This window comes from Apis cerana, linkage group LG14 (assembly GCF_029169275.1).
Source record: "Apis cerana isolate GH-2021 linkage group LG14, AcerK_1.0, whole genome shotgun sequence".
NCBI classification, from domain to species: domain Eukaryota; kingdom Metazoa; phylum Arthropoda; class Insecta; order Hymenoptera; family Apidae; genus Apis; species Apis cerana.
Genome location: NC_083865.1, coordinates 9,550,385 through 9,576,131, shown reverse-complemented (window position 1 = coordinate 9,576,131; position 25,747 = coordinate 9,550,385). Strand labels below are relative to the sequence as shown.

General features: G+C 49.7%; 1 protein-coding gene across 1 annotated transcript in view; it reads right to left on the bottom strand.

Annotated features, from left to right (window-relative positions):
- Nucleotides 1-25,747, bottom strand: part of LOC108001011 (zinc finger protein castor homolog 1-like) — a 145,296-nt gene that overhangs the window by 118,572 nt on the left and 977 nt on the right. The window lies entirely within an intron of this gene.

Genomic DNA, 25,747 nt, shown 5'->3' with positions numbered 1-25,747 from the left:
AGGGAAGGAAAAGGAAGAAAGGAGAAGAAAAGAAAACACTTAACGCAATCATCGACTCGATCCTCGGTTAGAATTGGCTCACGTGAAATTCGATTTCACGGTCGTCGTTTATTCCTCGATCGGTTAATCGATCGAAAGGGAACGAAAGGGATCGCGATGAATCGAGCCGATTCCACTAGCTGAATGTTAAAACACGCTCCATTAGCTTCGATTCTCCGATCTGTTGTTAATCTGTTATCAATCGAGACGCGCGTCGAGTACGATTTCCATTTTATTCCATGCCATTGTTACATTCCGTACTCTCGATTCTTCGCGGGGAAAACTATTTTAAACGTTGACGGGGCAAAAAACGGGGAGGAGGGGAGAGGAATCATGGGTAGAGACAATAGGTCTGCCTACGTCGCGCGTTGTCGGGCGGAGAGGGAGGGAAATCTGGCATTTGAAAACGGCTGGGCCGCGATTGAATAGCCTGTTCTAGTAACGAATATCCGAGATAACGAAATAGATTTCGATCGCGTCCAAAAATAAAACGTCCATGAGGGAACACGGTTTTCCTTCGTTCTGGAACGACTATTTAGGTTCTTTCATCCGAGATTGTTGTTCCACGTCGCGTCTCGGCCGTAGGCCGGCATCTTGGATTTCGTTGGAAACGTCAGACTGGCTGAGTAAACGTCCCTCAACGTCGATTCCCGTCGTCGTCCCGTTTCCTGTCGCCGTCACGTCGTCGAAGACAGGCCAAACAAACAGGCCGTCACGATGTCTCGCGCTGGAAATCCTCGCCCGGTATTTGACAAAAGCAGCGAAACGCCATTCGATTGGGCATCGATCCGATCGAGCGGGAAAGGGAGAGGGGCGGGGGCGAAATTCCGGTTGACGAAAGCTCGGGAAACGAGCGATAAAACGGCGTTCGTTCGTTTGTTATTTACCAACCGGTGCGGCGAAGGCGCGTTTAAATTCGAAGAGCGGATTGGAACACGAGCGCGATCGACAGGGAGCAAAAGGAGAAGAAACGGATGGAAAAGGGGGAGGGGAAAGAGAGCGGTGGTGCGAACTCGGGTGGAAAAGGAGGTAGCCGCGGGTGGAGAAAAGGACGAAGAAAAGCGAGCGGGAGAAGAAGAACGCTACGACGACGAGGACGACGACGACGACGACGACGACGACGAGACGAACGACGATGAGAAGGAGAAACGAAGCTCTTGTTGGTCCCCTCGGACGAACGGAGAGACCGCGGCAAAGGATGGCGGTGGAGGAGGAGGAGAAGAAAATGAGCGAGACCGTGAGCGATAACGCAGAGAAAGAGAATGAGAGCTCCTCCGAGGGAGAGAGTGTTTGCTCGCGTTCGAGGGGTGGAGAGAGGGAATAGAGGAAGCGGAGCGTGAGAAGGAGACGAAAGAAGAAGAAGAGGAAGAAGAGGAGGAAGAAGAGGTAAAAGAGGAAAGGAGGAAAGAGTAGCAGGGAGAGTCGAAGGACGAGGAGAGGCTGCAAGAAGCGAGACGAAACTGGTCGCATTCCGCGGGACAAGAGCCGTGTGGAAGAGACGGAGGGAACGGGACAAAAGAGGATCACGCGGGTGATTACAACATTAATAAACAAATGAGCCTCGAGGCGGGAGAATTTGCCATCCAATCGGGTTCTGGAGGCGGACACGAGGCGGAGCCACCTCCGACCAACCTCGAGGGCCTCCGGAGGACGCTCTCTCCCTCTCTAGCTCTCTCCTCCTCTCTTTTATTCCGAGCGAGCACACTTTTTCTCTCTCTCTCCCTCTCTCTCACTCTCTCTCTCTCTCCTCCACTCTACCCAAAGACTATAGCTGCACTTTTACGTAGACGACTCGATACGCGGACTCGCGCGCGTTCCGATCCGGAGACAACGTTCTCTCCTACCGTCGATGATCCTCTTCTTCTTCCTTTTTCCTTCGACTTCTTCGCTCCTTTCTCCGCTACTTCTTCCTCCTCCCCCTCCTCCTCGCGTCCTTCCACTCTTTCATCCCTACGGATACAACTATGGATCGGACGCAGAAGCAACGTTCCGATATCCGAGTACGCTATGGTACCGGAGATTCCATTCGAACACGTACGCGACGTCTCTCCGATTAGGATTTCTCGGAATACGGAGATCTCCGTAGAGAAGAGGGAGAGAGTGTGTCGTAAACCTGATCGCGTTCCAGATCGATCTTCCATCTGGATTTTTATCCTTATCTTTGACGCAAGGAAAAAAAAAAAAAGAAAAAACTCGAGGCGAATGCTCGAACGAGAACGAATTTTTGAGTAGACGACTTAAAATTTTAACGTATTTTACACGTAAAATTTGATTAAGCGTGGATGCCTGCGTGGTCGAAGAAAGGTTCGGATACGATGCGCGCGGGGACCTTCGGCGACCGCTCGCATGTAGGTTAAACGCTCGAAATTAATCAGTCGTGGACATTCCGCTCACGACTCGGGCGTCGACACGCGCTAACGTGTGTCGCTGCATTCCGCCAGTGTTCATTGGTAAACGCGAAATGGAAAAACGTTTTTTCATTCATGATTATCATGAACAGGCGATTCTCATTCTCCTCTTACCGAACCTTACGATCAAATACGCTCGATAAATAAAAAAAAGGGGAGAGGGAGGGGGCGGGAAAGGAGAAGAAAGAAAAGACGACGTTGAGTCGATAAATTCGAAATCGAGAAAGGAGAGAGAGAGAGAAGAAAAATCCTTCGACGATTTCTATAAATACGTACGCGTACGGCGAAAACGTCGCGTGGCGAGATCTTGGAGATCGGTGGAGAAATCGGTCGGAAAGTTTGGAGGCGAGTATCGATCGTAAATCATGTAGGGCCGGGTCGAATCGCGAGGGAGGACGAACGACGTGAGAAAGGAAGCGGAATAGGTTATATGGATAACGAGCGTTATAGTCGGGCGCAAAAAGGGTAGAGTGGCGGAGGGTAAAAGGTGGAAGAAGAAGTGGAAGGCCTCTCCTTAATCTTTCAAGGAATTAGGCTTCGGGCCGCGCCCTTTCCTGCATTCGACGAGTTCCAGAGTTGGCGGTGCTCACGAGCATCCTCGTTTAACCGGAAGCGGGCCATTACCGGACACTTAATAGTCCGTGAAAACAATAGAATTACGAGCTCGGCCGCGAATCGAATAAAAATCGAACGTTGCCCGAGTACACGGCGAACGTGGCCACCGTGTAAAAAAGGAGGAAATCGAAACGTCTAATCGTTCTGGAAATCCGTCGCGGAGTGGAAGCAAGCCGTTCCGGAAAATTGCTGCCCCAACCCTGTTTCCACGCTTCTCCGGCCTTCCAGGCACGCACCATTGCGCGTCACGTTGCGTGCAACCACACGTGACCGCCCGTTCGTTCCGGCCTCTTCTTTAATCACTTTGATCGGACGGTGTACACTCGCGGAAGTTACACCATCGGATTGCACGCGTGTTCAGAATATCGCTGCTATTTCGTAAAAGGAAATTTTCGTTTCGCGCAAACGAACGAGAGGAAGAGGAGGAGGAGGAAGATGGCAAACGTATAAAGGGTCGGGGGAGAGAGGAAAGAAAAGAAAAAGAAGGAAATATAAAGAGAGGAGTAGGATGGTGGTGGACGTAAAAAAGAGGGGAGGTCGATTCTTATTCATCGATTACGCGGTAGCAGGCTGGTTGACGCAGCGAAGGAAGGGTCCCGGGACACAATTCCGGTAGTGATAAAACTCGCGAAGAGTCTTCCTAATTCGAGACGTGGAAGCGCTCCCCGTGTGTCCTTTTAGCATAATCCTCGCTCGACAAGGGACCCACGGTGAGCAGGAACACAGAGGCAGGACACACACGGGGACGCAGGGATCGTCTGGTTCGGTAACGTGTCCACGGTCAATCCACGGCCTCTACGTGTCGTGGTGAGCGAGCGGGCGTGCAACAGCACCAGCAGCACCAACGCCAGCAGCAACGTTGCCCATCGCGTTGTCTGATCATCCTCGCCCTAATGAAGGCTGGTTTATCTGAAGGCTTTCGATTCCCAGTAGAACCCATACCACACGTATGCAATGGTGGTGGTGGACACCTTCGCGGTGGTGCTAGCCACCAACTCGTACATCCACGGACAAAAGTTCCTCGATCTCTCGAGCATTCGTTCCGACCGATCCAACCGATCGCCATCGTTCGCCATCGACCGTTTTCCGACCGATCGAGCGTCCGAGGAGGGCAGGGGACGAAAACGGACGATCAGTGGAAAACCACTGACGACGGATCTCTCGATATCGGGGAGGACGAATCGAACGAGAACTGGATCTTCCAACGATAACGTTAGCTTCGATCGCCGTTCGATTTCGTCCATCTAATTTTTTTCCTTCGTTACTCTACGCTCTTCTCTCTCCCTCCCCCTTTCGTTTTCAAGCTTCTGACGGATCGATCGAAGTAAGAAGAGAGGGAAGGAGAAAGGAGATGGATCGTTTGGTTGGCGTTTCGGATCGTTTTTGGCGGCGGCTGTACGCGGTTCAGGCCACCCAAAGCTGGAGAGGACTCGAGGTGGGTGCTCCCTGGAAGGGAGCGTGGGGAAGGGAGAAATCCACGATGTTAATTTTAACTTAATTAAGGCTTAATTGAGAGGAAAACATTATACTCGTTGAGCGCGACATTGGCCGAGGGGGCTTCTGCATCTGCAACGCAAATCCGGATTTGAAATTTCAAAAATCGCGCCCGCCCTGCCTAACCAGCCCCCTCCTATCGCGCCACGGCAACGGGGGTGCAAGATCGCGGATCGTGGTCAATTAGAGAAGGTGAAGGAGGCTGGCCCGCTGATACAGAGGCCACCGGCCGATTCCATCCGGGGAAACGAAAAAAAAAAGAAAATGAGCCGCCAGCTAGTGACGTTGCCAGCCTGCGCGTTTAATGGATTTATTTAAATTCGCCCCCTCCCCTTCATTCGCCTCGAACGCATTCAGATTCCTCCTCCTCCTCCTCCTCCTCCTCTTCACTGATTTTCCACCGAGAATTTTTCTCCAACCGTACAAACGATTTCCAGCGATTCGATCAAAAGAGGCAAGCGAGCGCGACGGATACATTCAACGAAGTTGCGCTCGCTCGAGTACAAGTAGGGGCCATTTACTCGTATCGTTTAACCACACTTTTCAAAAGACGTTCTCTCGGCAGTGGTAGTGGTGATAGTAGTAGTAGTAGTCGTAGTAGTAGTATCTCCCAGTGCGTACAGAAGGCACGTACATTCCCTGAATGGGCCCCCCCGGTTAATTCGAAAACCTTATTCGATTCCCCGGTCAGTGTCCATCCGAGAATTTAAACAGGTCCCTTCCCCGGGCACGTGTTCGAATCGACGTGCACGATCGGTCAATCGTTGAAAGGAGGGGAAAAAAATAAAAAAAGGGAAAAGAGGGAAAAAATGAAAAGAAACGCGCTTAATTCTCGATCGCCTCGATTCCGCGCAAACTTCTCGGTCGATGATCGATCGCGAACCGATGTTCGAGTTGCTCGATCGTCGATTGAAGAAGAAGAAGAAAAAAAAAAGAAAGAAAGAAGGAAAAAAGAAAGGAAAAAAAGAAATATACCATTCTTTCGAAACGGGGAACGAGTGAAACGATCACGGGTGAAAGGAACAAAGTCTACCGGCGTCGATAAAGTTCCATCGGGGTCAAAGACAAACAAACGATTCCAATAAACGAAACGGGCGACGGAGGCACACAGAGGCGCGCGCTCTACACCGAGGAGGAGTAGCAGCAGCTCGACCGTGGGTGACGTCACTTCCGTTTCCTGGTACGCCGCAGTCGCGTCGAGAAACACTGTCGTTCATTTTAATCGGAGAAAACGGAGCGCGATTCGACCGGCCAAACCCGCCGATAATAAATAGAATCGAGCATCGTCGGCCTAAGCTTTTCCCTCCTCGCTCCTCCCCTCGCCGGTTCGAAAAGGTTCGCCTCCTCTTTACCTTTATCTTACCCTCGATCCACGCCAATTTATAACGCCGTAATAAACGCTCTCACCCGTTCGAGAGGCCTCGCCTCGATACTTAGCTTTACAAACTTTACTTGCTTACGCGTTTCATCTCCCGATGCCGCGTAATCGAGCTCGAGAAATTCGTCTCGTGTTCCGCGACCCGTGGAATTTTCCATACCGGCCACGCTCACGATAGGAAGAAGGAAGGATTCTCCCGGGAATCGGCGGGCAGGGGAGAGGCGAGGAGGCGAGGGGCGAAGGTCTCCGCGTGGTCGGCCGCGATCAACGCATACGTAATAGACCGTCGTGGTAATTAATGAGGCGGCCGATTAATCACGGGGCACGGTATAAATATATAACAGAGGTCGAGGGGAGGAGGGGATGGATTTCGCGCGAGAGCCACCGGAAAAATCGCGTTCCTTGCTTTCCTTTTTTTCGACGTACGGCGCGGCAAGGTCGCCGGTCGACGAAGAAAGAAGCAAGCATCGCCGGTTATTACGTGGGGTTAACTGAGATGTACGGATACGTATGTAGGTCCGGGGGTTATATTCAAAAACGGGTTGCACACGTGGATCGGCATGACGGATCGGTGGCCTCTCGTGATGAATCGCCCCGTTATAATTCCTGACTTGGACTGATGATGAATTCGCCCCACCTTCTCCTCGCCGTGACCCCCTCCCCCATCCTGGTGACCCTCCCTCCCATCCGCTCCACCACCTTTCTTCCGAGCCGAACATCGCCCGTTTCGACGCGATTCCGCTCCACGTCGCGAATATGGATGCGCGACTATCTATCCATCTCCATCGGGGACGACTCTCCGAGCCGATGCGACGATAACCGTTCGAATTTGAACGAAACGAGGAGAGAAGGAGATCGAGATTTTTTTCCTCTTTTCGAAGGAGGAAGGAGGATATCGGCGAAGAAGTAGAAAAGAAGTTTCCGTTTCCGAGGCGTGTGTAAACAAATCCGTGCGGTAAATAATCCGTGGTATGGAATCAATCAATTAGTCACCGGTCGGCCGAGCAGCCGACTCACTTCGATCGATAATAATTCGAGCTCGCGGATATATAATAAACTCCGATAATCCTTGGGCTTGTCTCTCCTCTTCGTCGCCGGCTATCTCTATTCGCCGGTGATTTGCCCGTACTCCTCGCGAACAGGAACGGGCAACTGCGGTGTTTATAAGCCGTGCCAGGCCTGGAATTCGACGTGTTTAAAAATTTCGTTCCGCGCAACGATACCACAAATAACAATTCGAGACGATCGGGAACGAAACGCGACACGCGATATTCTCCGCGAATGACGCGGCTGACGGGCCCGCGGGTGGATCATCCCGAGTCCCCTCGCGCCCGTCCAACGATTTAGGAGAGTCCGTCGTCCTCGTTTCTTGCGCGCCGTGCCCGGCTCCACGCGTCGCGACGTACGATCAAATTTTTTACACCCGCAAGATGGTTCGTTCGGGAAGAGACGCACCGCTTCGGCGGTCGATCAGACTCGAGGTATCGCAGAGGAGTTGTTCCTCTCGAGCCGGAAGAAGATCGAGGGAATGTCGATCGATTGGTTAGGATTAATTTTAAGATATGGGGAAAAGAGGAAAATTTGGAATAATTCGAATAATTGGAGTAGGTAGAGGCGAGGATGAATCGGACGTGTCTACGTCCATTTCTTTCTCCCGAGATGAAGGATCGATAAGACGAAGGGAGAGACGAGACGAGACGAGAAATGGTGAGAATTGGAGGAGAGGGATGATCCCTGTGGATCATGGACGCATACCAGAAACGGAGATAACGGAGGGCCGGATAGGGGAAAAGGATGGAATAAGAAGCGATTACAATAGCTGTCAGAAAAAGCCGGGGAGCCGCTTATTAACATGAGATCGTTGGAAGGCAGATCGAGGTTGGAACTTTCTTCTTTTCTTGTTCGGAGCCCTCCTCGTTCGAAAAATAGGGAGGAGGGGGAGAGGAACGCATCGATCGTTTCTTCGGTTTAGAACAATGCTAAAATAATAACAGCTCTGGCCGAAAATAAGAAGGCGAAAGATCGAAAAGCAAAACTAACGCGCGGGGTGGTGGTGCGAGGGGGTTTACGAACATGGTGGACGAAAAATTGGCAAGTGTACCCCCGGTGCCGGGTTTGGGTAGCGAGGCAATACCACGGGACGGAACGAAGGATGGAACGAAGGGGGAGAACGAAAGCAGTTCCAGGAGAAAAGAGAAACGTAAGGAGGAGGGGGGAGGCAAATTCGTAACGAATTCTTTTGTTTCGAGCACCCCGAGAAAAGGAGCAACGTAAGAGAAAACGATCCCAGACTACTACTACTCGGTGTGGCGTGGTGTGGCGCGGCGTGGCGTGGCGTGGCGCGGTAGAGCGACGCAGCGACGAGGAAAGAGGAGAGAAAGCGAGTTCGGGGCCCGTCCGGCGCGCGTTCGCAAACCTTTTCTGCAGCCGTGTATGCAGCGTGTGCAGCACGAGAGTCACAAACCCGCCACTAACACTCGAAACTCGGGGATATAAGTCGGTGCATAGAGTACGGTTATAAGAGTGGCAGGGAGCACGCGGACGAACGCGAACGCGCGCGCGCTCGGGAATATAAGGTTTTATTTTCGAAATTTATGATTGTCAATAAATTTTAAAAGCGTTCCGTCTGGAGCCCTAAGGGCTGGCAGGGCTGGCCAGACCGAAAGTAGTCGTCGAGAGGGCCAGATCTCTTCTCTCTCCCTTCTTCTCCTTCGTCTTTCTCCTTTCTCTCTCCCCCCCTCTCCTAGCTCCACGCTCTCTTTCCTCTTTCCTCGCCGTTTCTTCTTCTTCTTTCTCCTCCTCCTCCTCCTCCTCCTCCTCCTCTTCTTTTCTTCTTCTTTCATTCGTTCGTTCTTCTTTCGTCTCTCCCCCTCTCCTTCCGCCCTCTCCTTGTTCCCTTCTTTCAATTCTCTCTTTCTCTCCACCTATATACACCACATCCCAGGCCCCTATGGGGATTCGGGTTTAGCGGTTAATTGCGTTTGGTGCAACCCGCGTGGATTTTACAACCGCGATTTTCATCCTTTTTTTCTCCCTCCCGGACTTTCGACTGGCTGCACTCCTACTCTCCCCTCCCCCTCCTTGTATTTCTGCGTCGTTCGTTTCTTCTGCTTTTTCGATGTGTTATTCTTCTTCCCTTTCTTCTTCTTCTTCTTCTCCTTCTTCTTCTCCTTCTCCTTCTTTTCTTTCCTCTTCTTCTTCTTCTTCTTCTTCTTCTTCTTCTTCTTCTTCTCCTTTCTCCTCCTCGTCATAATCATCTCGATCCCGGTCGTGATCGTCCCGTTTCGTTGCTTCTCCATCCCAACGTCCCGTAGGAGACGTTTAATTGTTCGACTGGTTCTCAAATCGGTTCCTCGCCGTTTTTAGGCCACTCCCATACCGCGATATCTCCTCAACCGCGATTTTCCCTGTGTTTGCTCGGTTTTTTTCCCTTTGCACCGGGAGGGGCCCCGCAAAGATGAATCCCCCGGAGACGAATTAATGAGCGTAGATTAGCGCCCATCGTTATTTATGGAACCCGATGCCCGAGCTTTTATATTCCTCTTCCAAATCCTCCTCCCACCCCACCCCGTTTCGATCGCGGCCGCGCTCTCACGACCACCACACTCTGCTCCATTTTTCGTCACGAACTCGACCCTCCTCGCCCCCTCCCTCCACGTGTAATTTCTTCGTATACGAAAACCGATATTTCACGGCTAATCACCAACATTTCGGAGGCGTGGAAAAGACGTTCGTTATTCATCGAGTGTCCCCCCGGGATATAAGAGCGAGCCGGCCAATCGAATCCCCGCGATCGAACGTGTCGAGAAGCCTTGGAACGATTTCGATCCTTCCTATCGTCCATTATCTATTTCACCTTATTAAACGGGAAATATTTTATATATACGAATACGTTTCCTTCGTATTTCTTCGACTGTATCCTCGGCTACGACTCCTCGGCCGAGTTCTTTCCGTCGTAACTCATTAGCGCCATATATCTTTGTCTTCTCGTCTCCGCTCCGTATCTCCGGCATGTCACGAATCTATATATAAATCGTCGATAAATCTCTCTCTCTCTATCTCTCGATCTCTCGATCTTCTTTTATTCGAGTCGATTCCGTGACTATCCGTGGCTAAGCGTAGAAATGGTTTTCGTATCGAAGCACGCGCCATCTTTTTCCAAAAGACGAGCAAGTCTTGGAGAGACGGGGCTCGATCAATCTCTGTGGTCCGCCGCGTTTTACGTGGCGGAGATGTGTATCTCGATCGAGGCAAATGATCAAAGATCGCCGGCCTCGTTACCAGCCGTTATAAGGACGTACGAAAGCCGTGTGCCGTAAGAATAATTACTCGTAATCAAGCTCAATCTAATGCCTCGTAGGATGACTTACGTCATTTTTTTCTTCTTCTTTCTTCCTTTTTCCCCCCCGCCCATATATACCCACCCTCCCGAGCGCGCTTCACCCGAGGTCCCTCTAACACACTCGCATTAATTACAAATCGTCTCTTCCCTTTGTCGATATGGCGTTCGTTCGACTCTCTTTTTTTAATTTCATCTCCCTCTCAATAGGATCGTTAATCGCCTTTTGTCGGGGTAGAAGCGGGGTATTAGCGAATCATCTTGCTCGCGAAAATCGCGTGGATGTCGTGCGCTCCTCGTTCAACCTCAATCCTCAAATTGCAATTTCTCCTCGCCAGATGTGTTCGCGTTTTCTTCTCTCGATTCCAATTTACGTGGAAATATTATTCATCAGATATTTTCACAGAGTTATCGAAAGAATTAGATCAATCTTCGGATTCGGTTGAAAAATTCCATTCCTCCTCGTCAACGAGATAACGGAACGAAGCGACGACGACGACGACGAAGAAGAAGAAGACGAAGAAGAAGAAAAAGTCGAAGAAGAAAAGAAAAGAGAATAAACCGGCCGACGTCGGTTTCTAACCGATTTTTGTTCCCACAATGTTGAAAGGCGTCGAGTCATCATTTCGAGTTCAGAGAGATGAAAGAACATTATTATTCCAATTTTAAAGGATGCCTCGGAACCCGAACACACCTCGACTCGCTCGATGGATCTCTCGCTTCCATCTTGGCACCCCCTTCGATCCACGTCCTCTCTCTCTCCCTCTCCCTCTCTCTTCTTTTCCACGTAACCCTTTCCGTTGTCCGTGGTTGCCCATCAGAACCGTTTAAATTTCGAACTCGCTTACTTTTATCTCGTTGTCACTTTATCTCCACGACGTGGACGAAGATCCACGGTAGAAAATATTCCCCCTTCGAGCTTACACAATGCCCCCGATATCGCCAATTATTTCGCATTCATACTCCCCCTCTCTCTCTCTCTTTCTCCGCTCCAAAGTTTAAATTCGCGTCTCGTAGGTCGCAGAAAGGAGTTCACCTCGTTCGCGCGAGGAACGAAGGGGGAGGAGAAAGAAGTAGAAGAATTTCGGGCGCGTTGGTTGCATAGGTTGCAAGATAAATCGTGGCGCTGCGCTCCGAAACTGGCTGTCAAAGGAATCTGTCAAATAAATTTCCACGGGCCGATGAATACTTCGTTACCGAGTTTAAACAATGTCCAAGCGGATAATAAATAACCGGGAACAATGAGGCCGGTGAAGTAGCGCGCAATTACGAGTCAATCAATGCATATTCATATTCGAACCAGCGTTCCTGGAATATAAAAACTCCTCTCTTTCGACCTCGCATGTTTTTCTTCTTCTTCTTCTTCTTCTTCGTCCATCCGTTTTCTTTCTTTCTTTCCTTTTCCGATTCTCGCCCACGCGCTGATTACGAACGAAGAAGAAGAAGAAGAAGAAGAAGGAAGAGGCGAACCTCTTAAGGGAGGATGGGGGATGGATGGAGGAGCGAGCGATTCGAGAAACGCGGCGGAAAGATTCCATACAGTCGTGTAGCACAAAGGGAGCAGAACGAAAGAGAGAGAAATTAATAAGCAGCCGCGACCGAAGAAGCGGAGGGGGAAGGTGGAGTTGGGGAAAGGGAGGGAGAGAGGAGGGAGGAGAAAAACGGGCGAATGGTCTCGCGTACGATTTCTTACAGCGCGACCACAACCTTGGAAATTTCGCGTTTCTTCGTCGTGGAATTCCTCGTTCGGAAATTGAGCGATTTAATTGGAGGAGGATCCATCGTTTCTCGAATTAAGGGACGCGTGAATTCCGTAAAAGGATTCTCTCTCTCGACGGTTCGACGGACGATCTTTCGAACGGCGTCGGTTCGAAAATTAATAATAACGTAACGCGGGCGATAAGGAGGAACGATAAGGAGAGAAGTGAAAAATAGCATGGGGTGGGGCGAGGGGAGGGAATGGTTTACCGAGTTATACGTGTCACGCAGCACGGTTGAAACAAGAGAAACGTATGATCCCCTAGTATTTAGTAAATACAAGAAGAGAGCCGATGGTTTATCGAACGAGGGGCCGATTTATCGGCCGGATTACCGCGAATCAACTCCGATTTCATCTCGACCCGTCAAACTTGATGACACGCGAGAAAGCGAAACCGACTGTCTATATTATTTTTCAACCGGTTGACGTCACCGGTTCCGCTCCTTTCCATCATTATCGAGGCCGCGATTATCGGAATCGTGAATTCCTCGAACGGTCGCTTTTCGCAAAACCGTGCTAGCTTCTCGAATCCCTCGACTAGAATCTCGAGAGGGAGAGGGAGAGAGAGAGAGAGAGGGGAAAAGAGAAGGAATCGAGACGACGAGATCGAAACGTACGACTCGATCGAGATTAAATGGACGCGGCAAAAGGAAAGAAACGTGGATATTAATGGTGTGTCAAGTCGTTCGATTTCCAATATCTCTATGCTTCCGAGGGAACAGCCTCTTTTTTCTCTTTCTTTTCTTCCTTTTTTTATCGATGAATCGCTAAAGACTCGAGCGAGTTAATCGGTAAATACCAAGAGATGCTTTTCAGAGAGAGAGAGAGAAAGAGAGGGGGAGAGAAAGAGAGGGGGAGAGAAGGAAGGAGAAGGAGCGGATAGACGAAGAGGAAGAGAGAGCTGGGCCTCGGCAAAGGCTGATTGGCCGTGTAATCCCCATTAGGCCCCACGAATCGATTCCCGTCCGTCCGCGTACGTTCGATATTCAAATAATCGAACAATAGGGCCTGCCGCTCAAACGCCGCTCTCGACTCCACGGGCAAAAGGAACAAATTTAAATAATCATAATCACGATAATGCCCCAAGGACCGAGCAATGAAAGAGGACTCCTCGAGGCGGCCGAACGCGACCGGGGAAAAAAAGAGAAAAAACGAAGAAGCAGCTCGGTTTGTTCGCCGAGTAGCGAAAAAATCGAGGGGGAACCGTGTTCTTTTCTCTCTCTCTCTCTCTCTCTCTCTTTTCCTCCCTTCTCTCGCGGAACCACGCGTGTCTCTCGATCATTCCTTCCTACCTGTGCGATCTCTCCTTTCGAACAGATTCGGATTCCTGGATCGAAACCGAAAGTCTTTTCTCCTTCCACTCTTACCGATATATATGTATATAATTTCTAAATTTCATCGGGAATTTGATCGGACTCGGTTCCCGGGAATTGTTTTCTGAAATAATAAAATTCCTTCGGTCGAAAGTCGGGGAGGTGTTTTTTCGAGAAACGAGGGGAAGAAAGAACGGTCGGGATTGCGGTAGAGAAAGGATTCCCGGTGGAGGAATATCGTGGCTCATAGGTGGAGGATTTCGAGCCTTCGTGGGGTCTCCCGTCCCCCGTCCTCCCCCTCCGCCTTGTCCTCCTCCTTCTCCTCCTCCTTGCCCACCGAAAAACCCGAGGCCCCGTTTGGTTACACGTCAGTTTGAAGAATTCTTCACGAGTCAGAAAAATGAGCATCGTCATGATTTTTGAAAGTAAAAAATGAACGACTCTGGCCCCGAACGGGGAGAGGGAGAGGAGAGAAAAGAAAAGATATATATATATATATATAAAGAGAAAGAAAGAGAAAAAGAGAGAGACGGATAGGTTGGGACCCACGGTCCCTTTTTCGAGCCCAGTCTCCCTGTTTCCTCCCCCGCCACACCCCACCAGGCTCACGCCGTTGTTCACACACGCGGTCGATACGAGTACACGTACGTTGATTTGATCTCTGCATACGTTCCTTATATGTATGTTAATGTAACGCGCGTTCTGGAACCGGGATTAGGTCGAAAATCTTGCAGCGCGGAGGATCTTCAAAAAAAAAAAAGAAAAAAAAAAGAATATCCAAGAATCGTCGAAAGTAGAGATCGCGTCGCTTTTTTTTCTCTCTCTCTCTCTCGAATTTTCGAACGATGCAAAGAAGAAAAAGGAAAGGAAAAGAAAAAGAAGATCGTCTCTTGGAACGCGCTTCGAAACTCGCGATACGAAGTATCACGCGTAATCCCGTGCGAAATGTTTTTAAACGAAAAGGGCAACATCGATTTAACTCGAATTATCCTCGAGCTGAATTTTCATCGAGCTCGGGGAGAAGATTTATTAGCGTGACGTATCGCGTTAATACCTAGCGCGCAGCGTTTAACACGAAGGGAATAAGAAGAAAGGGAAGAAAAAGGGAGGAAGAGGAAGAAGACGAAGAAGAAGAGGAAGAAGGAACAGGAAGAAAAATCACGATCGAGGGGTATCTATTCTATCGATAGGAACGCGGAAAAGTGATCCTCTCGTGAAAATCAAATCTTCCCCCTCCCTTTTCCCTTCTCTCTCCGTCTCTCTCTCTCTCCCTCCCTCCCTCCCTGTTCGCAATGTCGTCGAAGAAACGAAAATATACAGGAATCCTTAATTTTCAATCTAAATTCTAATAAGGCGGAGGAGGCCGCATCGGCGGAGGGCAACGGTTCATTCTTCTGTTCGGTGGCATCGGTGAAATTACAGCCGGCGAGGTTCTCGGTTCTCTTCTTGCGACAATAAGATGGAATACACGCACGATCAGAATGTCGTTTTAAAAGCTTGCGGTAAAGTGATTACGAGCGGACGTTTAAAGCTGGTACCGCGAGCGGGGCGGTTCTTGCGCGCTTTACGCGTGCACGCGCGACGACCACTTGCTACGAAATAAAAGGACGCGAACTCAACCGACTGACGTTTATAGCTTGTAATACACGATCGTCTATTATTATTATCTCGTCCACGTCCCACGATCCGTTCTCTAGCCTCCTTTACATCCCCTTCCCGCCAACTGTGCGCTTCTTGCACGCCTTTCTCGATACACTTCTCCCGACGCGCCAACTTTTATCCTACGATTCTCGCGATTCCACGACGGATTGGAGAATCGGCGGGAATGGAATTGGCTCGTACGTTTTCTTCCACTCGATGCGAAAAGATGGGGAAAAGGCAAGAGGTGTTAATTAATGGCGCGTTTGCGTCGGTCGAGCTGATCGGGATCGGGAAAGAAAAGGGGAGACAGAAAAGGGAGGGGAAGAAGAGCGGCGTTGGCGCGGTAATGCAGGCATTCGAGGTTTGGCAGTCGAGGGAATAGGGAGAGAGGGGGAAAGAAGAAACGGAGGAAGAAAGAGAAAAACAAGGGGATAAGGTGGGGGAGAGAGAGAGAGAGAGGGAGAGCGGAGCAGAAAAGGGCAGAGGAAGAGAAACCGGCACTGACCGCGCTTATAATATAATATTCATATTTCGAACGAAAGATCTTATCTCTTAAATGAATCGAACGCGCTCCGATTCGAGATATCTCGAACTGGAGAGCTCCTCGAGACGCATTGTAATGGCCACGGACCCCGAATCCTTCTCTGTATGCGTTGAAACTAATACATCACGACCAGAAACTCATTCTCCCTCTCTCTCTCTCTCTCTCCCCCTTTTCCTCCCTTGTAATCGTTGCTCTTATTTCACAGTCCACTTCCCCCTCTCTCTCTTTCCCTCTCTCTTTCTCTTCCTCGATTTCGCCTTCGCGTAGCAGTCGCAACAACGGTACAGTCGAAATTATTGTTTCTTCGGTACGATCGAAATCGACACCTCGATCGCGCGTATATGATTGCACGCGTATCTTTCTTGGAAACGGGCTGCCCGTTCCGAATCCTGTTTTCACCGGGCGCAACGAACGTGTCTCGTATTCACGAAACGATCGGTTCCACGGACAACGATCCACGGAGAAGCGGAGAGAAACGCCACCAGCGCTTTCGCTGCGAAGCAGCGAGGGTGAAGTTTTCGTTTCATTCCGCTTCTTTTCTCCTATTTTTTTCTTCCCCTCCGGTCAGTCTCGAACGAGTTGGAATGTATTAAAGGAAATAAGAAGAAAACGTGGAAGAAGGGGTAAAGACAGGCGGGGGAGGGGGAGGGGAGGAGAGAGAGAGAGAGAGAAAGAAAGAGCTCCGCTCGGTCAAACACCCTGCGCGTATAGTTGGCTCCCTATGACTCTGGAGTTTCGAGGAGCACCACTCCGACTCTATCTGCCCGGCCAGATCTCAACGCTGCTGGAATGATTTTCGAAATATGATTAATTGCCCGACCCTGGCATTTCTCCCGAGCTGGACCTCGAAACCGCGCTCGTCGGAGATTTTTCTGCCGGTTCTAACCATCATCGACGGAACATACGAATTCTCGGTTTCTTCTTAGTCGACAACCGTGTCGACCACGTGTTATCGTTGCTTCGATCGGTTCGACCAGCCACGTCCGCGAAAAAAATTTTTGATCCCCTAATTAATCCGATCCCGGTCCGATTCGTTCGTTCGAGTAAAGATAATTTGCGAATGGAGAGCGAATGGAAGAAAAGGAAGGAGAGGAGAGAGAGAGAGCATTGGTCGGAATGGATTAAAATTTCGAACGAGGCCTCGGGCGTTCCGAATCGACGCGCACCCCGATTCAACCCCCGAGTCGCGCCGCCGCGCCAATTACCGGAGCGAAGGCCGGCGCGAGAGCAGGAGAACAGGAGAAAAGAAATTCGAATCGCGGCGCAAATGCGTTCGCCCGGCCAAGAACAAAAGGAGAGAGGCGAAATACGAAGCGACGTAAAAGCAGAGCGAAAGGATAGGAGGGAGGGAGAGAGAGAGAGAGAAAGGGAGACCTTTATCTCCCTCGGCCACCACCGCTGGACCCACGCTCCCCCACCACTCCTCCATCCGACGTCCCTCGGGCGGGATTTTTAAATTTTGTCACGTTCAAGTTTAAACACAGTCATTTGTTGCGATCTCGACCGGCCCAGTACCTATGCCTTTTGCCAATGCCGATCCTCTCTCTCTCTGCTTTCCGTCTTTTCCTTTTTCTTCTTCTTCTTCTTCCTCTTCTTCTTCCTCCTCCTCCTCCGTCCCGCACCATCCCTTTCTCTCTCTCCTTCCCTGATTTCTTGATTACATTCCTCTTTTGTCTCCAGAATTCATAGCTACGCCTTTTTCGTCGTTTTATCGCGTCGAACGACCTCTCTCTCCCTCTCCCTTCCTCTCGCGCACCGATATAGATACGTACTCCGGCGCTGGGCTCCGAGCATTAAAGTCAGCCTTCGCGGCGCTGCAAGAGTCATTTGCGGATAATTTCCCCCTTACGAATATCTTTTCTCGAAACGCGTCCGATCGTATCTAATCGCTCCTCGCCGATCATCACCCACCCCTTCCCCATCCCCTCGCCTACACGGGGTACGCGATACTCGAATCTCGAATACTTTTTTTCTTTCCGATCCATCATCCGTCGATCCTAAAAACCTTCGCCGGGGAGGGGGGTGGGATCCATTCGTTGGCTGGAAATTATGCTATTTCGAAATTATAACATCTGCGATCAGGGGCGGCGGATGTAGTTTCGTCGTCGCCGGTCGGATTGGGGGAGCGGGTATATACGGTCTATAGGGGACCATTGTTTTTCTGGCCCAGGTAATAACCCGCTGAAGCAGGGTGGAGAGGGGTATAAAATCGATCCTCGAGAAAAAATGCATTTCGTTCCGCGCTCTCGCTCCGTGATCCAGATCGGGATTGATTAGCGTTAATCGCGAATCTCCTCGCGCGTTGTTCTCGCGCGTCTCTTTGGGAGACGGGGAGATTTATTTTATACTCGATATTCTGAACGTAAATAATCGGGGATCCGATAACCAGTTTCGGTTAAATTAAGCGTAAACGGAAACTTAGAGCTAGATGTAGATAAAGTTTGGATCGGAGAGAAGTCGAATTTTTCGAACGATGTCAATTCTTTTTTTTTTAATCTAATCTAATCACCGCGATTTAAGATATTTAAATATGTGTGACACGCTTACGATTCACTCTATTATTCGTATCGTTGTACCCACTCCTTTCCACGTTGAAAAGATAAATTTACGATCGTAATTTTTCTATCCGGTATATAAATATATATCTAAATTGGATCGAAAGGAGGGGAAGAGAGGAGGGGAAAGGATTGAACAAGGATAGGGAAAATTCATCGAGATTGAAAATTGAGGAGCGGCTCTCGCGACTCTCTTTCTCTCTCGAAAGGGCGTCTCTTGTGGCTCAAAGAGAGGCGAGGATGCAAAAAGAAGTAAAGAAAGAAGGAAATAAAGAGCGGGAGGAGGTATCGGGGTAAAAAAAAAAGAAAAGAAAAGGAAAAAGAAAAATAAAAAAAAGATGCAAAAAGAGGTAAGAAAAGGGATCGAAGGTTCGAGGAGGAGGAGGAGGTGGAGGAGGAGGAGGAATCGCGATACCATAATATCGCGGTTATACCAGGGTCTGTCTCTTTTCAAATAATTCAAAAACCGGCCGATCGAACATATATTCCTGAGCCGACTCGCAGCTCGCACCGTGTAATTATCGTAGAAGGGCCCCAACAGACCCTGAATCGCTGAATGCTCGCAGTGGTGATCAACCTTCGACGAGCAACGATCGTCGACTGGCTCAACACTTGTTGTTAAATCGCTTAAACGATAAGCCCAATTATCGTTATCTCCGCTAATAGATCAATTATCATTGCGGCGATCGCGTTAAATCGTTGCCCAGAAAGAAAATGTCCGTCTCTTTTCTCCTCTCCCATCGCTCTCCCTCCCCTCCTCCCCCGTATTATACAATTTCAACAATTTCAAACGGAGATTACCACGCGAGAATGCTTACGAATAATTTGATACATCCTTGATTTCCCTCCACGATCTCTATTTACGATCTCCGTTTAACCAATAACTTTCCCCGTTTCTTTATCACCGCCGTTATCTCTCTGTATCTAAAATCGCACTCGACGTCGATAACTCGTTCCTCCGCGAATTCGACATGTACGAATACGTACGCGTTTTGAAGGAGGGTTTGGATCGAGAGGAGGAAAGAGAGAGAGAGGGAGAGAAAAAGAAAGACATTATCGCGCGATGTTAACGCACGACGAGGAGAGCGCGAGTTGGAGAGCGTCAATTATTCTCACGAAAAGGAAGATTAAATAATAAATACCGGTTGGCAGGGCACGAAACAATGGAAGCATAACCGAGACGATAAAATTTCAAGATCGGGACCGAGGGTAAGGGAAGGGAGAAGAAGGGAGAAGGAGAGCGGAGAGAGAGAAAGAGAGAGGATCTATGGGTCGAGATTTCGCGATTCGCACGATGCCGCTTGGCTACGATCTGTTAGATCATATTATACGTTTGTCCTTTACCTTCTCCACGGGGGCGGTGCAAGGATGCAGCTGCAGACTCTCCTCAAGGTCTCTCTCTCTTTCTTCACGGGGCGAGGATGTTCCGCGCGTGCACGGCCGACCGTTTCGCCTCTCTCGCGAGCACGCGATCTCGATCGATCGGTGTCGCAGTCGCGGGACAGACGCGGGATTCACTGTCGCGGGAGAAACGTTGAAGAAGGACGATCAGAAGAAAAGTCGGCTCGATCGCGAGAGAGAGGAAGGAAGTTTGCCAATGCGTCGAGGAGCGCATTGTTCACGGTACAACAACGAGATGCGTTTCGTTCTACCTCGTATTCCCCGATTTTTCCCTTCGACTTCTTTCTTTTCTTTCGACGTTTCCATTATCTTATCGATAACGAAATTTCGATCATTTTCGCAGCAACGTAAAAATACGCGCTAGTTTCTTTATCGTTGTTCGTCTATCGCGATTAGAAACTGCTCTCCACCAGATTATCGATTACCCAATCTCGTATACGGCCAGAACAATCGAACTCCCCGATCTATCTTCTCGTCTTCGAATTCTTATTTCCGTTTGCAACGAATTCTACGTGTTAGAATTGATATCTGGTTGGATGATGACGTTTTCAAACTTTCTTTTTCCGAGCTCGAAGGGTTAAAGGATAGGGAGCAGCAGCGGCAGCTGGAATCGGCTTCCCTTTTTTTATAAAAAAAAATAGAAGAGAAATTCGTATTGCTCAGTTACGGGAGAGAGAGAGACACATGCTCGAGAGAAATGTATGCACACGGGAGGGGGAGAAGTTTTCGATGGGTTTTCTCGAAAAACCATACGACGATATTTAAATATAGTACACTGATCCCTGCCCCCTCGGCTGAATCGTGAAACCGCGTTTCTCTCCGTCTCCGTTCCCACGACAATATGGCGCGTGTATGTATTTGGTGAAAAACAAAAAAATGCCTGAAGGGTTAGGTTCTTCTGAGAGGTTCGGCACTCGGAGTTGAATCAGGACTTCCGGCGCGACAAAAACTCGCCTTTTCCTCCTCGCGTTTCCACGGGGAGGGAGACACCGGCAGATGGAATTAACACGGAGTCAGGTACCGAGCGCGTCGCGCCACGTGGAATGACTCGAAGACGCCGAGTGGGAATTACGTGGGAAACGGAAGAAACACGTGAAGTGGCGCGATTTGTCTCTCCTCCGGACAAATCGGCTAAATTGGGGGATGATGTGTGGGGAGAGAGAGAGAGGGAGAGAAGAGGAAAAGTTGTTCTTCGTTCTTGAGAATGAATTAGGGTCTCGACGTTTTTTACTTCTTCGTAGTTTCCAAATTAAAATTGTAAATTCTAAAGGAGAATTTACGTGGATACGGTGGATGAAGTGGAAATTAGAGAAGGGATGACCCGGCTGGATCGGGAAAAAAAGAAGAGGAACGAACGTTTTTTCGAAGAATCGTCGATTTTGATCGACGAGCGGAAGGTCGGGAATTCGAGAAGAACGATTAAAAACGTTCTCATGCCGTTCGATCATTAAGATTTTCACGCTGCCACGGAAACTCTTTCATCGCGATCTGATCGATGAATCGTGCGGAGAAAGAGGAACCCCTTCTCGATGAGAAATGTAATACGCGCGATGGCGATTTAGGCGAGGAGAGGAGAGAGGAGGGAGGGAAAAAGAAAAAAACGCTCGCGCGATCGAGGAATTCGAGAAACGAAGGAATCACGAATAGGTCGGTCCTCCCCACAAAGAGAAAGAAGCGGTAAAAAAAAAAAAAAAAAAAGAGAGAAGAAGAAGAAAAAAGGCGAAACGATCAGGTACGAAGGTAAATACGAACGAGAATGATTAATCGATCGGTGGATCGGAGTCGGCCCCCTGCAGTTTCCCCGATTTCGTCGGAACCCTCTTTCGTGCCCCATGCGGGGTGGCGTTTTCTCCTTTTTTTTCGCAGCGACCACGGAAATACAGGCGCAAATTACCAAAACAGAATATTCCAAAAATACGCGCTTTTCCCCGAGCGGAAATCGATTCCCGCGACCCTGGAAGATCGTGGGCGAGGCGGTTGTCAATCCCTGAAATTAACTCGTCTCCCACGAACTCCCGTCCCACGCCCTCCGTTTCCCAATTTTACCCAAGGATTGGAAACAAGTCTTGTTGGAGCGCGATACGATGCATCGTTCGATTCGAATACGAGATATAAAAATCCCGAGATGACGCGTTCTCTCGAAATCTCGTCTCGAGAGAAGAAAGAAGAGCGAGTCATTAGAGGGGTAGATATTCCGAAATCTAAAATTATAAAAGAGAAGGATAAGTGGCGCGGAACGATACAGGGCCATGTGCGCGTTCCTTTCTTAGGAATCGACAGAGCAGAGCAGGACAGAGGGAAAGGGGATGATGCTCGGAGCCTGCTGTTTCTCAAGTCCCTATCTCGGATCCGGCTTTCGGTGTCTGAACACCACCAAAAATGACGAATACGACGGAGAAGAGGAAGGAGAGAGAGAGAGAGAGAGGGAAGGAGCCGCTTCTGGCTCTCTCGGGTGATATCGCGGGCCAAAATTACCGCGTTCTCAGTAACCCGTGTTCCGATCCGAAAAACGAACGTGGCGGAACCGTGGCGAGCCGCGGTTTCGAATTAATCGAATCGGGCCTTCTCGACGCTTGTACGGCGTCGTGAAACGAAACGAGGCTTCGAGTGGGTCTGGAGGAGAAATTTACAGTTGAATCAGAAGTGGCGGGATTTCTCGGATCGGAAGAGCCACTAGACCGCTGCTACGAAAGTGAGAAGTTGGCGCGGGGGTGTTCGTTGAGACCGAGGGAGGGGACGCCACGGCGTGGAATTTAAAGGGCGAGACGACTTCAAAGGGTGCAACGAACTCTCTCTCTCTCTCGAGACGCCCAAGATCGACTCGAGTTTTACTTTCGTGCGTTCTAGGAGGATGATCTTTTTCTTTCTTTCTTTCTTTCGAGGACGCGTCGACTACGATCTAAAAGAGGAAGAAAAAGAAGAAGAAGGAGAAGAAGGAAAAGAAAACGAACGCGGATAATCGGAAACGAAGGGGAATAAAACGAAGGATAAACGGTACGGGATCGAAGGAAGAGAAGATTCGAAAAGTCATCGGACGAAGGAAAAGAAATCGTTCTTTCTTATATTTTTCCCCCGGACACGTGTAACCATTCAATGCTCTCCATTATCTCGCCCTATTTTTACAGTGACTCCTTCCTTTCAAAGATGCTGGATCTTTTCGTTTCACGTACACGGTTAGATCCATAGACGACACTAAGCCGATCCACGATCCCCGAAACAGGATTTTTTTTCTTCCTCCCCTCCCCTCCCCCTCCCTTCCTCTCTCCCGCTCCCTCTCTCTATTCTTCTCCTCTCCACGTCTCTCTCTCTCCGTCTCTCCCTCTCTCTCTCTCTCTCTCTCTCTCTCTCTCCGTCTCTCCCTCTCTCTCTCTCTCTCTCTCTTCTTTTCTACGGGGCCTTGGTAAGATCTCGGGAATTTCACGCGAGTCACGTTTCGAGCGGGGGATCACGCCTCGGGCCTCTGACTCGAGATTTTTCAGACACTCCGCCCGTGAACCGTCCCTCTCGGCCACTCGAAGCTGTCCGAATTCAATTACCCAAACAACTGTGCTGCTTTCGAACTCGCGGCGGACGGATTCGGGTGACGGAAAACGTAACGAAACGAACGGAGCGTCTCCCTCTAAATATTTGCCCGCGATAATGGCTGTCGCCCTGCCCTCCCGACTCTTCGCGTGGGAGCAGCCAAACTTTCTCACCGACTCGTCCGCGCCCCCCCACCCCCCCTCCCGATCTTTATTATCTTTCTCGTCCCGGTTTACCGAACGCGAGTTTCGTGCCGCGATCGTATTCGCCTCTCTCGGAACTGTCATTCCCACCAATTCGCCGCGCACCCATCCAACGCACTTTGCCAGCCCGATACAAATGGAGCCATGCCTCGAATAAATAACAGAAACGCGAGTTCGGAGAAACTCGCATGTGTATGTATATATATATGTACAGAATATCGAGCAAAGCCGATATACCGACGCGTAGCGATAGGTATAGACGCAGCAACAACGTTCCACTCCGGTCGAGTGGACGAACGTACGAGAACGAAATATATCCATAGAGAAGAACGAATTCGTCGACCCTTTCCCTCCAACCTCGTCTCGCGATCCGTCTCACTCTCTCTCGTAATGGTATTCGAGCGAGCACAATGAGCCCGAAAAAACCTCCCCTTCCGCCTGCTTGCGCCTCGAAAACGAACTGCGAGAGAAACAAACTCGAAAATGCCATAAAGCGGGGTAACAATAATGGTTTGCGTAACCGGTGGACGCGGGAAATCGGCCGGTCGATCGAGATAAGGACCGCTCGCGGATAATATCGAAACTCGGGCGAACACACGCACACCGGCTTACAAAGCACGGGCGCGCTCGCCTCGAGTCTGGCTGGCCGACTCGTATACAGCTGTTACGTGGCAGCTGACGGGAAAAAAGGGGTTAAGAACCCCGGATAGAAGTCCGTGATGGAAGAAAGGAGAAAAACGCGCGAGAAGAAGAAAGGAGGGGATCGAAGGAGAAGGACCTTTACGAGGGACGAAAAAGGGGTGGAGAGTGGGGCAGAGAGAGAGAGAGAGAGAGATCGGGTAGTGGGCCATTGAATCGGCAGAGAGCCGAGGGTCGAAGAAAGAAAGATCTCCCTTGGTCGGGCAAGCTTCGCGATTTTTGGATTTCCGCGTCTTTAGTAACTCGAGAAGCGAAAACAGTGGGGCAGGTAGGTTTGGGGAGAAGAAAGGGTGAAGGTGGGGGGAGCGAGATCGAGGAGGAGGAAATCGAATATCCCTCCTGTGCGAACCCTTTCAATCTGTCGCGCGTTTGAATGAGGAAGGGCCAGCCCGGGCGAAGACGTACCGTTGACGGAGGGAAAAGGAAGAAAGAGGAGCGAAAGGAGGTATAAAAAAAGGGGGAAAAGAACAAAATTGCGCAAGATGTCATCTCACCATATTCCGTATCGCTCGATACTCCTCCTCGTTCGCCCCTCGCGCGCGTTTCCTACGGATTGACGGAACCCTCGCGCGTTTACCTGCTGTACGCACCAGCTGTGTTTTCTCAAGGGATTCCGAATTTTCGGACTTACCTAACCGAGCTCGCGCGTTTCGATCCTCGAACTCGTTTCTTTTTCTCTCTCTCTCTCTTTTTTCCTTTTTCCTTTTTTTTACTCGGTCCACGCGAAGCCGGTTCTCGGTCCCTACGAAAGGCAGCAGTGGCTTTTGATCGGGTTTGACGGTAGATCGTGATACTGTCCGCGCACGGAGATCCTGATCCTGCGGCGGAATATCCTGGAGCACGCGGTGTCGGTTTCGTTCGTGGCGATCGCGTTCCAACGGAACGAAAGATCGGGCCAGCATCCATTAACCTTTTCCTCTCGTTCTTTTTTCTCCTCTGTGTGTGTGTGTGTGTGTAGTCACTTGCGTTTCGTTGTTTCCACTCTTCGACGTTATTTCTTTTTTTTTTTTTAATCGGAGGTCAGGTTACACGATTATTTATTCGCGAGCGACTCGTCGCCTTTGACGCTATTTCGCTGGTAATATCTGGTATTTAGATACTTGTCTCACGCGCGCGGGTTAAAGAAAAAAGAGAAAAAAAGAAAAAAGGAAAAAAGGTAAAAAAGAAAGGAGGAGAGGAGAGAAATCGATGGAGGAAAGTTGAACGTCCCGTGGCTTTTTCCCATGGCTCAGGTAGAAACGAAAGGTTCCTGGGGTTCCTGCCTCAAATCCAGGATCTTGTCTTTCTATTTGAATAAGATTCACCCTGTTTATCATTTTCTACGATTTCGACCCTCCGTCTCACCCTTTCGTGCGCCGTTGCGGGACGGGTAGCCGCGCATAATACGTAAAAATCCTTTCCCAAGGGGTGAAATGAACTTCCTCCCCGCTTTTTTTTTCACCCTTTTGCTCGTCAGTTTCTAACGTCAAATTAGAATTTTGTACGGACCGGCTGGATAAAAATTCCATTTTCACCTGGGCCTCCACCCCTTACCCCTTTCCTCCCCCCTCCCCCTCCCCTCAACATAATATTCCCCTAACTTATAATAGAATCTTTCCGCCTGTACCGCTACTTAAATTCCGTTCTTATCCCTCTCCGTATCTCTCGAATCGTCGATAATATCGAAAGAAACGGTATTTTTCGCGCAACAACGATCTCGAGACTCGTTGTGGTTGATTTCGTCGATTCCGGCGCCCGACTAGAAGAGAGAAAGAAAAAGGAAGGAAAAAATGTCGACTCGGGGAGGGGGAGATTCTCGGTGCGGAGAAAAAGGCGGAGAGATTAACGCGAAAAAGGG